A 13,877-nucleotide genomic window follows, 5' to 3' on the forward strand; every position below is an offset into this window, starting at 1 on the left:
TTGAATTATGAGATACTACAAAATGTCTAAATAATGATGCTAACAAAATTAGCACTTTTTCATTGTTTTTAAAAAATAATCTACTATGAATATTAAATTAGGCCAGTTTTAAAACCATGTGAAATGAGACTTATTGGATAACCCTGTCAATTTCTCTGTCATAGAACATCCTCTCTACTGTTACAATTTTAAATACTTTGTCAAATTCAGTTTTAAAGACTCAAGCAAAAGGTCTAAGGCACATCAGCCTAATAGACTTAGCATTAGGAAATTAGGTTATATGTTAGTTATAGAGGGGAGAAAAGTGCCCACATCTCTGTAGGTTCTCAGAACTGCTGCATATGTGTCATCGTTCCTGGAATACTGGCCAGAGAACATGGCACTTCCTGGACTTAGAAGAACCTACCAGCTTACCAGAATTTCTGATCCCTCGATAAGATTCAAAGTTGTGCATCTTGCAGGCAAGATGTAAGGGCTTCCAGGAACTGCCTGCCTTAATATTGAAAGATTTATTGAGGTTAAAAAAAAAGAAAAACGAAAAAGGAAAAGCTAAACATCTTGGTCCTTCAAGTTTTAAAAATATATGGCACACATAAAAATATTTGATTCAGCAACAACTAATAGGGAATGAGGTTGGGATTTGAACCCAAGTTTCAAGTTCTGAACCTAGGCTTTTAAGTACTGTACCTGGAAAATATCCAAAGGGATATTTTACTAGATAGATATTGTTATAATATGGCTTCATGTCTAACAGTTTTGTATTAAATGGATTTTTATAAATTTATGAGATGTAGTACCTAGAAATAACTCTCAAAGAAACACCAGTGTGTACACACACACACGCACGCACATATACACACACAGATATAATGCTTATATACAAGTACTGTTTGCATATTAATCTATACAAACAAAGAATGGAGCACTCTGGAGAGTGCTACCAATAAGTCCTGATAAATTGTGGCTCAACATAGATAGCATTAACATTCTGGAATATCATTTTGAACCTGATAACTGAAAACAAATGCCCAGGTCATCGAAACTAATCCTTCTTTTGGGATAGGTGATTTTAATGGTGTTCTCAAGTTTATTTGGTATTTTAAAATCTTCTGATTGGGGTACCTTGGAGTCTCAGTAATTAAGCAGCTGCCTTCAGTTCAGGTCATGATCCCGAGGTCCTGGGATCAAGCTCAACATCAGGCACCCTGCTCAGCGGGGAGTCTGCTTCTCCCTCTCCCCCTGCCCCTCTGCACCTCTCATGTGTTCTGTCTCTTTCTGCTCTCTCTTTCAAATAAATAAAATATTTAAGACAATAAAATAAAATAAAATAAAATCTTCCGATAAAAAAATACTACGGTTATCAAGATTGTTCTCATGTTCTTTACTGATTAGTAGTAGTTTGTGTAGAGAAAATAAAGTTTTCTCGTGTCTCATAAAGTGTTTAGGCTTGCAGCTGGTCAGGAGGGCAGAAGATGAAAAGTCCACCATTAAAACTAAGTAGAATCCCTAGCTTCCAGATATTTAAAAAAAATAATAATGTAATTTGTGTTCCACACAATTGAAAAGATGGCTTTGATATTCACAGGGGAATATTTGTTGCTACTATAAGAAACAATGAATACAAGGAAATGAGAAATTTACATTTAACTCTAGTGCAAAAGAGTGGCTTGCCAGAAATCATCCAATTCTGAAACAAGGGCTTTTTAGAATTGAGGGGAATTTTTATTTGGTATATTCATCAAAACTCTGGTTTCAAGTGCAGAATCCCAATTTAAAACGGTGAAATGGGATGATGTGAAATAAAATAATGGAATATGTTTTGTCTCACTAACTGAAATTCCAGAGTCAGATCTAGGTTCTTGTATAACTAAATATTTAGAAGCTTGTACTGTATCATGGGGAAGAACCAAGGATCCACTCTCTGTCTCTGCTTTACTTTTCTGTTTTCCTCTGTATTGACTTCATTTCCAGATTTTACATCTTGGCTCCTGGCAGCTCCAGGCTTTTACCCTAACTTCCACATCCAAAGAAAAGAGAACTATCTTCCCCTAATGGTTCCAGCATCACATAGTTTAAAGGTATTATCACATTAGTCAGATTTGTCTAGCAGGCCTCACTCTGAACTATTATGAGATTAGCTTCATAAATATTTAAAGTGCCTTAACTTTTTTAAAAAGTTTATTTATTTTCATAATCTCTATGTCCAACATGGGTTCAAACTCACCACCTCGAGACCAATGGTTGCTTGCCTTTCCAAACGAGCCAGCCAGGCACCCCACAAAGTGCCGTAACTTCTTCATCTTTATAAAAAGACCTGTTTCTACCACCAAGGATTTGGGGAATGATTATTTAATCTAGTCAAACGTCTTGAAAGAATTCTTGGCACATAAAACCATGAGCTAACACTATTTTTTCCAAATACATTGGAAAAATGTATAATCATTGACCTAAATTGAATCATACCTTTGCCTAAACCATTGTAGCTAGGGTATTGGAATATTCTGATTCAATTAGGTTGAAATTACCCAAGTAAATTCTGGAGAAAATGAGATTAAGGCCATCTCCACCCAGATCTATATTCTGTGGAGGTATATTTTCACCAAAAAGAAAATTTGATAGCTATTTTCAGAAGAAAAGACAATAGACATTCAGTGAGCAATACAGATATATTTTGCCTATGTGAAATGATAAGGTTAAAAAGCACATATAAAATTTTATAAATGCCATTTAAAGTTTATCCAAATTTTAATTACTGGGCTGCATTCATTCTAAGAAAAACGATGATAAAAAGTTGTGTTTTTGTTTTTAGTTAGAAGAATGCATTCCTTTTTCCCCCCAGTGGCTGTGGATTTTTCAAATTTTCCTTTTATTTATCAACTAGAGTTAACTAGTAATATAATTCATTTTCTTGGTTAACATTAAATGTTAATTCAAGGGAATTAATTTCACTGCTAAAATCTGGTGATTTTACATTTGTATCTTTGAATGTTTAGCAGTAATTATAGCCAGTGTACTTTATCTTTTTTTTTCAGTGCACTTTATCTTAATACACATGTGATTTTATCTATCTTTGTATCTATTTTCTTTGTGTGTTTTTTTAAATCCACATGAGTGAAATCATCTTTGTTTTTCTCTAACTTATTTAGCTTAACATTATACTCTCCAGCTCTATCCATGTCATTTAAGTGGCAACATTTCAATCTTTTTTTTTTTTATTGTGTGTGTGTAAATGTGTGTAAATGTGTGTGTGTGTGTGTGTGTGTATCACCTCTTCATCCATTCATTGGTCGAGGGACACTTGAGCTGTTTCCATAGTTTGGCTATTGTAGATAATACTGCTACAAATATTGGGATACTTGTATCCCTTTGAATTAGTATTTTTGTATTATTTGAGTAAATATCTAGTGGTGTAATTGCTGGGTCATTGTGTAGTTCTATTTTTAACTTTTTGAGGAACTTCTATACCTTTTTTCCACAACGGCTGCACCAATTTGCATTCCCACTGACAATGCAAGAGAGCCCCCCCCCCCCCCGCCTTTCTCTACATCCTCACTAGCACCTATTTCTTCTTGTTTCTGTTTTCTTAACATTTATGGACCCTGGAAAAGTTTGCCCATTCTATGCTAACTACAATAATAAAAATATGTCCAGGTACAAGGTTGAATTATATTGAAAATCTTACCAGGCATTTGAAGGGTCATGTTTTGACTAAACAATTACAATTATTGACAATACGATATTAACAGGATTCTCAGGGGAAAATTAAAAAAGAAAAATAAAGAAAATAAAATGCAAAATAGAAAAGTATATTCAAGGTGTTTCAAAGAGCATTATGAAATAGTATATGGATATATTTCTCAACTGATAGTCTACTGATGTAATAGTACAAATTAAAACTTAGTGTAAAACAGGTCTCCATTTCTGTCCATAAAATCCACTCTCCTGGACTTCTTAAGTTTGGGGAATGTGTTTTAGGTGTATGATGGCTACATAAATTTAATTAGACAAGATCGGGCGCGTTCAGGGTGGTATGGCCATAGACGATAAATTTAATTAAGCCCATAAAGTACATTTGAATCTCTCATATAACATCAACTCCTATTTATTCCCCTTCTCTTTTTTCTATTTCCTAAATACTACTATTTCCTAAAACTTACATTTCAAAATCCTACCATCTCAAGAGGTATTACCCTCTTTCATTGCATTTTATTATATTTACCTATTGATCAAAAATGGAAAAGTTCACCTCACAAATCCACAAACAAAGGCTGTTTGTATACAGCCCTGGGATCTCCGGATGAGTTTCAGCATTTGATATTAGATCTTTTGATTTCTCTTAATCTATTTTGTGATTATTCCTGGTTCACGATCTATTGGATTATTTCTGTTTTAGTGGTCATCTTATCTTTTCCACTACTGTGCTTACATTTATTCTGTATTGTAGGCCTTCAGGGTTATAGGAAATCACCAGTGATTCAAACTTGAGATACAAAGACTACAGTATTATGGTTAGGTAGGCTAGTCTCTACCACATGTCTGAGAAAGTGGCCCAAGTCATACTCTAGACAACTGACATTTTGTTTAACCACCAGTTATTATATTTTTTCTTTGTCTTATAGAGGTTTTTATGCTTTTGACCCTTGGGTAAATTGTCTGAGACTACTAGTTTTTCTTTGTGTCTGTAAGTTAGAAACATCCCTAGCCCATTTTATTTTTTCCAGTTTTCTGAAGATATAATTGACATATGACAATGTATTAGTAAAAGGTATACAATACATATTGCAACATGGTTACAACAATAAGTTCAGTTAACATCTATCACCTTACATAGTTAATCATTTTTCTTTTTTTTTTTTTTTCATTCTTCTTTCTTGTGATGAAAACTTCCAAGAGTCACTCACATACCAACTTTCAAACTTACAATCCAACATTGTTAACTATGGTCACCATGCTGTATATCACATCCTCCAAACTTATTTATCATATAATTAGGAGTTTGTACCTTTTGACCACATTTACCCATCTCCTCTACTCCACATCCTCTCTTTTTCAATAATCACTAATCTGTTCTTTGTTTCTAGGAGTTCAGATTTTTAGAGTCTACATATAAATGAAATCATACAGTATTTGTCTTGCTCTGTAAGACTAATTTTATTTAACATAACACCCTCAAGATCTACCTCTGTTGTTGCAAATGCTAGGATTTCCTTCTTTTTATGGCTGAATAATATCTGTGTGTGTCGGTGTGTGATATTTATTTTTTATCCATTCATTTGTTGATGGACACTTAGGTTGTTTCTATGTCTTGACTACTGCAAATAATACTATAATGAACGTGGGTGTGCCAATATTTCTTTGAGATAGTAATGTCATTCCTTTCTGATATGTTCCCAGATATATTTCTGAATCATATACTAGTTCTGTTTTTTTTATTTTTTTGAGGAACTTTCATACTGTTTTAAATAGTGACTACAACCGCTGACATTCCTGTACACAGAGCATAAGGATTCCCTTTTCTCCACATCATTGCCAACACCTGTTATCACTGATCTTTTAAATTAGTCATTTTAACTGATATTAGGTTATATCTCATTGTGGTTTTGATTTGCACTTCCCTGATGATTAGTAATGTTGAGCACTTATTCATGTACTTGTTGACCATCTGTGTGTCTTCCGTGGAAAAAATTTCTATTCAAATCCTTTGCCCATTTTATAAAAATTAGATTGTGTTTTTAGTTATTGGATTGGATGAGTATTAACCTCTTATCAGATATATGATTTGCAAATATTTTCTTCTCTTCTATAGATTGCTTTTTTTGTTTTGTTGATGATGTTCTTTGCTGTGCAGACGCCTCTTTAGTTTGATATAGTAGTACCACTTATTTATTTTTGCTTATTTATTTGTTGCCTTTGCTTTGGTATCAAATAAAAAAAAAATCATTGCCAAGACCTATGTCTAGGAGCTTACCTCATGAGTATTCTTCCAGGATTTCTATGTTTTCAGGTCTTACATTCAAGTCCATTTTGAGTTGATTTTTGTGTATGGTGTAAGACAGTGGTCCAGTTTCATTTATTTGCTTCTGGCTGTCCAGTTTTCTCAGCACCATTTTTGAAGAGACTATCCTTTCCTCATTATATATTTGTGGCTCCTTCATTGTAATTTTATTGACTATATATGCTCTCTATTCTGTCTATTGTTCTATGTGTCTGTTCTTACACCAATACAGTATGGTTTGATTGCTATAGTTTTGCAATATAGTTTGAAATCAGGAAGTGTCATGCTTCTAGCTCTGTTTTTACTCAAGATCATTTTGGCTATTTGGAATCTTCTGTGGTCCCATACAAATTTTAGGAATATATATTTTTACTGTGTCCATGAAAGATGCTATTTGAACTTTGATAAGGGTTGCATTGAATTTTTAGATTGCCTTGAATTGTATTGACATTTTAATAAAATTAATTCTTCCAATACATGAGCTTATAAAATCTATCCACTTCTTTATCTCTTCTTTATTTCATCAGTATCTTTCGATTAGCAATAATTGTGCCTTGGATAAACCTCATTGGCTATGATACTGCCACTGCGCAAAGTTTATTTCATCAGTATCTTATAGTGCTCAGATGTATTCAGAGTACAGATCTTTCTCTTCCTTGGTTATAGTTATTCCTAGATATTCAATTCTTTTTGATGCAATTACAAATAGGTTTGTTTTCTTAATTTCTATTTCTGATTGTTTGTTATTGAAGTATAAAAATGCAACTAATTTTCGTGTATTGACTTTGTATCCTGCAACTTTACTGAACTTGTTTGCTAGTTTTAACATTTTTTTAATGAAGCCTTTTTAACATTTTCTATATAATTATTACACTATTTGCAAATGGAGACAGTGGTACTTCTTTCTGCTTAAGATGATTTTTTTTTAAGATTTTATTTATTTGTTCATGAGCGACAGAGAGAGAAAGAGAGAGAAGCCGAGACACAGGCAGAAGGAGAAGCAGGCTCCATGCAAGGAGCCTGACTTGGGATTTGATCCCACGTCTCCAGGATCACGCCCTGGCCTGAAGGTGGCGCTAAACCACTGAGCCACCTGGGATGCTCTTGGGATGCTTTTTAAAGTTTTTTCTTACCTAATTGTTCTGGTTAGGAATTTCACTACTATGTTAAACAAAAGTGGCAGAAGTAGGTAAACTTGTCTTGTTCCTGATCTTAGAGGAAAGACTTGCAGCTTCCATCATTGAGTATGATATTAGCTGTGGGTTTGTCATAAATGGCTTTTATTATGTTGAGGTATGTTCCCTCTTTATCCAATTTTCTCAATTTCCTTTTTAAATCATAAATGGATATTGAATTTTGTCAAATCCTTTTTCTGCATCTATTGAAATGATCATAAGTTTTTTTTTATCCTTCATTTTGTTTTCACACTGATTGATTTGCACATGATCTTTGTTATTTCCTATCTTCTAACTTTAGGCTTAGTTTGTTCTTTTTCTAGTTCCTTAAAGTGTAAAGCTAGGTGGTTTGAGATTTTTTAATGTAGGCATGTATTACTATGAATTTCCCTCTTAGAACTGCTTTTGCTACATCTATGTTTTGATATATTGCATTTCTACTTTCTTTAGCCCACTTTTTTTAAAAAAAGATTTTATTCATTTATTCATGAGAGACATAGAAAGAATGCAGATACATAGGCAGAGGGAGAAGCAGGCTCCTTGCAGGGAGCCCAATGTGGGACCCAATCTCAGGACTCCAGGATTAAGCCCTGGGCTGAAGGCAGACACTCAACCACTAAGCCACCCAGGCATCCTGCCCTCTTTGTGATAGTAAAGTAACTAGCCTGTTATACTTTATGATCTATGTGTAATTGTAGCCCTGATATGTTTGTGCCTACATTTTTAAAAATAGTTTCAGGGATTATTGATGTTTGCATTCTACTAGGTGTGTTGCATTATAGCAATGCTTTTCCATCAGAGGCAATATTATGTTTCCTCTCTCTTCCCTCAAGACATTTGACAATATATAGAAAGACTTTTGCTTGTCACAACCTGAGGGGAAAGATATTCTACTAGAACCTAGGGTGTAGAGCCTCGTGATTCTTCTGTTAAACATTCTATGATCTACAGGATCTCCTAAATCAGAGAATCATCTGGATTAAAATGTGGATAGTTACAAGGTTGAGAAACTGAACGCTACTGTGATATTTAATTTCTATAGACAGATCTATTATGTAATGTAAAGAATCATAGAAAAGATTTAAATTGTTAAAACCATTATTTTCAAAGATTGAAATAAGTTTCTAAAAAGGATTTGATTTGTTTAATAGTAGAATAAGTTAACCTGATTATGAGTTGAAATGATCAACTCTACTTTCTGAAATTTCCATTACAAGTTCCTTTATAATTACTACCAGTAAAAGCTTAGGTGTTTGAGAGCATATTTTCTCTCCATATTTTCAGAAGAAACATAAAAGAGGTAAGTTAAATGTAAGAAGTTTTGAGATCAGTATTAAATGTTGATGTCAACCCCCTTGCTTTACCCACAACAAAGTCATAGACCAATGCTACAGAAGTAGAAAATACAAAGTATGAAATAGAAGTCCACTTAGAGACTCCTCATCCTGTAAATCCTTAAGTTGAAAATTCTGTATTTGGACTAAGACTTCTCTCTGGGGGCCTAGATTTAAAAATATATACTTTATAAATATATATATAAAGAAAGACCACTTGAAAGTTTCTTAGCTTGTTGAAAAATTTGATTAAATCCTCCTAATATCCAAGTTTGAAATTTTTTTTGAAGAAAATTAGGTTGTATACTTTTGCTTATAGCTAGAGGTGAAAGTTACAAACTAAATTATAAGGTCTTTTAAAATTTGAATAATATTTTCACGTCTAGCCAAGTTGAACTAACAAGAACTGGATTTACCTATTTGCTTGAAACAATAAATAAATAAATAAATAAATAAATAAATAAATAAATAAATAAATAAAAAATAAGCCAAAAGACACAAAACAGCATTTTTTAAAACAATGAACATCAGGTAATAAAAGACAGTGATCACTCAGAAATGATTAGCAAATGACAACAGCTCTATTTTTGCCCTAACTACTGCCTTTAAAGTGTTTCTAGGCCATAATTTAGGAAAGAAAAACTGAGGGAGAGCCCAGCAGACACCTTAAAGAGACAGACTGTATCTAGAAAGAACAAGATAGAGTCAAACAAACAAACAAACAAACAAACAAAAAACAGTGCACATAGAACTTCACAGATCTTCAGAGGATTCTTGTCAAGTCCTCAGCATAGGACACACGTATGTGAGGAAATTAACCAAAACTTGGGAAAGAATCATCCAAAAAAAAGTAGAGGGAGCACTGCATGTACTTATAGAGAAAATAATACCTGTTTGCTCACCAGTCAGACTGAAAACTCATAATCTGTAGCACTGGAATAGAGTACTTCAGAATATCTTGCTTCAATAGTTGGGAATAATTAGCCCCAAAATGAACATTTCTCCAGATTCAATGAACAATCATAAGTGTAAAAATCAAAAGGATCCAGCTGTTTTCAAGTAATCAACTGCATCTCAGAACAAAGATCAAAAAACCTTATGCGACCACAAAAAATATTCAGCAAACAATAAAGAAAGTAAAATTCACAATGCCTGACATGCCATCAAAATTATTAGGCAGGAAAACACAATTCATAATGAAGAGAATGATCAATCAAATGTGACCCCAAACTAACACAGATATTAGAATTAGGAGAGGGGGAAAAAAAAAAGAATTAGGAGAGGAGGTAAGTCGAGATAGAAAAATATCTTTAAGACACAAATCAAACTTATTTATTTATTTATTTGTTTATTTATGTATTTATTTGAGGGAGAGAGAGAGAGAGAGAATGAATATGGGGGGTGGCATAGGGAGAGAGAAACCCAAGGAGACTTTGTGCTGTGCACAAAACCCATTGCAGGACTTGATATCACAACTCAGCTCAGACCTGAGCCCAAACTGAGTCAGATGTTCAACTGACTGTGCCACTGAGGTGCCCCAAATGAAATGTCTAGAAAAATAAATACTATAATACATCAAATGGAAAATATTTTAGTTGGTCTTAATGGAAGATGTGATATGGCAGAAAAAATATTAATGAATTTAAAAGCCTAATAATAGAACTTATTAAAATAAAATATGCAGGAAAAAAGAACACAGAGAAGGAGACAAAGGCATATGTGAGCTAAGGGATAATTTCACTTGGCTCAATTTATGGATAATTGGTGTCCCTTATGGTGGCAAGGGGACAATAAATAAGTGCATAATGGCCTAAAGTATTTTACAGATTTGAAGAAAACTATAATTCCACCTATTGAAAGAAAAACAACTTAACCTCCAACATAACATGTAATAACATGAAAGAAAATATAAAAGGCAGAGGAAGGACTAAGATGACAGCGTAGCAAGAGGACCTTAGGCTTGTTTCACCCCTTAAACACAGCTAAATAAATGAGTCTTTCTGAATACCCAAGAAATTGATCTGAGGACTGACAGAACAAAAGCACAACAAGAGGAAGAGAAGAAACATATGGAAGGTAGGAAATGCAAAGACATGATTTGGGAGGGAAGTAGATTGGCAGTGCTGTGGAAGGGAGGGAGTCCTTGTCATGGAGAGAGGCCAGGAAGAGAGAGCAGTACACAAGGGATCTCACACAAGAAAAATATTTCCCCAAAGACCTTGGGAAAAGGAGAGGGGCTGGTTTTCATGAATTTTTATAACCAGCGGGTCTCAAAGACTAGCATTTTAGAGATCCATTGTGTGGCTGGTGTGGGGCCTGGCAGATGCAGCAGTGTTCCTGTGGAGAAGGAGGGCAGATAGACTAGTAGTGTATGGCATGATCTGAGGAACCCCTGGATGCTTCTCCCTTCTTAGAATGCATCTGGGAAAGGTGCAATTGCCTCTCTGGGACAAAAGAATTGGCAGGTGCACCTCAACAATGGTGTAGAGGTGTAGAGGTATAGAGACGCCTGCTGAAGGCAGCTCACCTGGATTTGAGCACTTCACTGTGCTTTATTCCAAAATCCATCCCCTTGCTCTTTGGTGTCACTGCCCCTTTTGGGACAAATTTGCATCAGTCCCAGTGTGGCAAGACACTCCCTGAGAGGACCAGCTTAAGTTCTCCTCTTGCAACTTCCTAAAGTTTGGAGGTTTTCTTTTTTTTATTTTTTTTAAATTTTTATTTATTTATGATAGTTACAGAGAGAGAGAGAGGCAGAGACACAAGCAGAGGGAGAAGCAGGCTCCATGCACCGGGAGCCCAATGTGGGATTCGATCCCGGGTCTCCGGGATAGCGCCCTGGGCCAAAGGCAGGCGCCAAACCGCTGTGCCACCCAGGGATCCCTAAAGTTTGGAGTTTTAAAACTCAGCCAGCCTGCCTGGGAAAGAACACAGGTGCACTGCACTAGCAGGTGGGCAGATGGCCAGATACACAGTGGGAAAGCAACAATATGAGGGAAGCCTGGGACACATGAGGGGAGATTGTTGGCTCTTCTGGGAGGGCTTTCCCAACTGCAGAGAGTGCAAAGTCCTCTCTCCAGGACAAGGGATGCAGCTGGTGCCATTTTTTCCCCCACCACTCAGCATAAACTAACTTTAGTAAGCACCACAGCACCAACACTGGTGGCCTAAACAGCTTATATCAAGCCCCACCTCTCTGTGCTCTGCAAATTCTGCTTTTCTAGGACAAGTATGCCCTGAACCAGAACAGTGGGGCCCCTTCCCCAGAAGACAATCACAACCTGTCCCTCTTGCCCCCCTTCACATACCATGTTTACTGGCCATAGAGTCCTGCAAAGCTTCATCTCTAGTGGAGTAGCATCAGGTCTCTTTTAACAAAACAAGAGCACACCTAGTTAAACCTCACCACACTCTGGCCAACATCCAAGCTCTCCCCACTGCAGGCAAAGAGAAACTCTGCAGAAGACTGGCTGGGAAAGAACAACCAAAACACAGCAGCAGAGTGCACATAGCATACCCCAGAGATACTTCCTGGAGCATGAGGCTCCCAACAGTATATGGTCTCTTCATTATAAAGCCGTTATTCTCAAGAATAGGAAACATAATAGGCTTCTCTAACACAGGAAGAAGACAGAAACCTAGAAAAAATGCCAAAATGGATAAATTCATCCCTAAAGAAGGAATAAAAAAGGGTCATGGCCAAGGATCTATTTGAAACAGGTTTAAGTAGTATGCCTGACCAAGAATTAAATTAAATTTAAATTAAATTTATAGCAACAATTATAAAGACACTAGCTAGGCTTGAGAAGAGCATAGATGACATCAGGGAGACCCTTAAAACAGAAATAAAAGACTTAAAAACTATTTAGGCTGAAATTAAAAAGCAAAAGATATAACAGATGTGAAATCGACTAGAGGTAATGACTACAAGGATGAAAGAAGTAGAGGAATAAGTAAGTGATATTGAAGAAAAAAGTATGGAAAATAATGAAGCTGAAAAGAAGAGGAAAATAAAAATACTGGATCAGGAATATAGACTTAGGGAACTCAGCAACTCCATAAAGTATAACAACATTTGTGTCATAGAATACTCTATCCAGTAAGGGTGTCATTCAGAATAGAAGAAGAGATAAAGAGTCTCCCAAACAAAAACTAAAGGAGTTCATGAACACTAAACCAGTCCAGCAAGAAATATTAGGGGACTCTTTGAATTGGAAAGAAAAAACAAAAGTGATAAAGTCTAGAAGGAACAGAGAAAATCTCCAGAAAGAATGATAAAATAAGTAATAAAATAGCATTCAATTAATATCTATCAATAACTACTCTGAATGTAAATGGACTAAATGCTCCAATCAAAAGACTTAAGGTGTCAGAATGGATAAAAGAAGACTCATCTATGCTGTCTACAAAAGACTCATTTTAGCTAAAGACAGCCACAAATTGAAAAGAGGGGATGCAGAACACTTTATCAGCTATCAGATGCTAAAAGAAAGCCAGAGCAGCAATATTTACATCACACTAAATAGACTGTAAACTAAAGACTGTAACAAGAGATGAAGAAGGGTACTATATCATAATAAAGGGGGCTATTGAACAAAAAGGTCTAACTATTGTAAATATTTATTTCCTCAACTTGGGAGCACCCAAATATATAAAGCAATTAATAAAAACATAAACAAACTCATTGATACTAATACAATGATGGCAGGGGATTTTAATATCCACTTATTCCAATGGACAGATCATCTAAGCAGAAAATCAACAAGGAAACAATGGCTTTGAATGACACGCTGGATCAGATGGACTTAACAGATATACTCAGAACATTTCACCCTACAGTAGCAGAATACACATTCTTTTTGAGTGCACATGGAGAATTCTCCAGAATGGATCCCATACGAGGGCACAAATCAGGCCTCAACAAGTACAAAAAGATTGAGATCATATCATACATATTTTTGGGCCACAATGCAATATAGCTTGAAGTCAATCACAAGAAAAAATTTGGAAAGAACACAAATACTGGAAGTTAAAGAACAGCCTACTAAAGAAAAAAATGGATCAAACAGGAAACTAAAGAAGAAATAAAAAATAATACATGGAAACAAATGAAAATGAAAACATCATGGTCCAAAACCCTTGGGATACAACAAAAGTGTCCTTAAGAGGAAAGTATATAGCAAAACAGGCCTACCTCAAGAAGCAAGAAAAATCTCAAGCAATATAATCTTACACCTAAAGGAGCTAGAAAAAGAACAACAAATGAATCCTAAAGCCAGCAGAAGATGAAAAATAATAAAGATTAGAGGAGAAATAGATGAGCTAGAAACAAAAAAATAACAACAAAAACATTAGAACAGATCAATGAAACCA

General features: G+C 35.1%; 1 protein-coding gene and 1 non-coding gene across 2 annotated transcripts in view; both read right to left on the reverse strand.

The window, feature by feature from the left end:
* Window positions 1-13,877, reverse strand: part of LRP1B (LDL receptor related protein 1B) — a 1,825,680-nt gene that overhangs the window by 845,347 nt on the left and 966,456 nt on the right. The gene's annotated exons all lie outside the window — the stretch shown is intronic.
* Window positions 6,455-6,593, reverse strand: LOC140612170 (U4 spliceosomal RNA). Its single transcript, XR_012013479.1, has one exon. It is a non-coding gene; the product is annotated as a U4 spliceosomal RNA (small nuclear RNA).

The sequence above is a fragment of the Canis lupus genome, chromosome 20 (genome assembly GCF_048164855.1).
Source record: "Canis lupus baileyi chromosome 20, mCanLup2.hap1, whole genome shotgun sequence".
Lineage (NCBI taxonomy): Eukaryota > Metazoa > Chordata > Mammalia > Carnivora > Canidae > Canis > Canis lupus.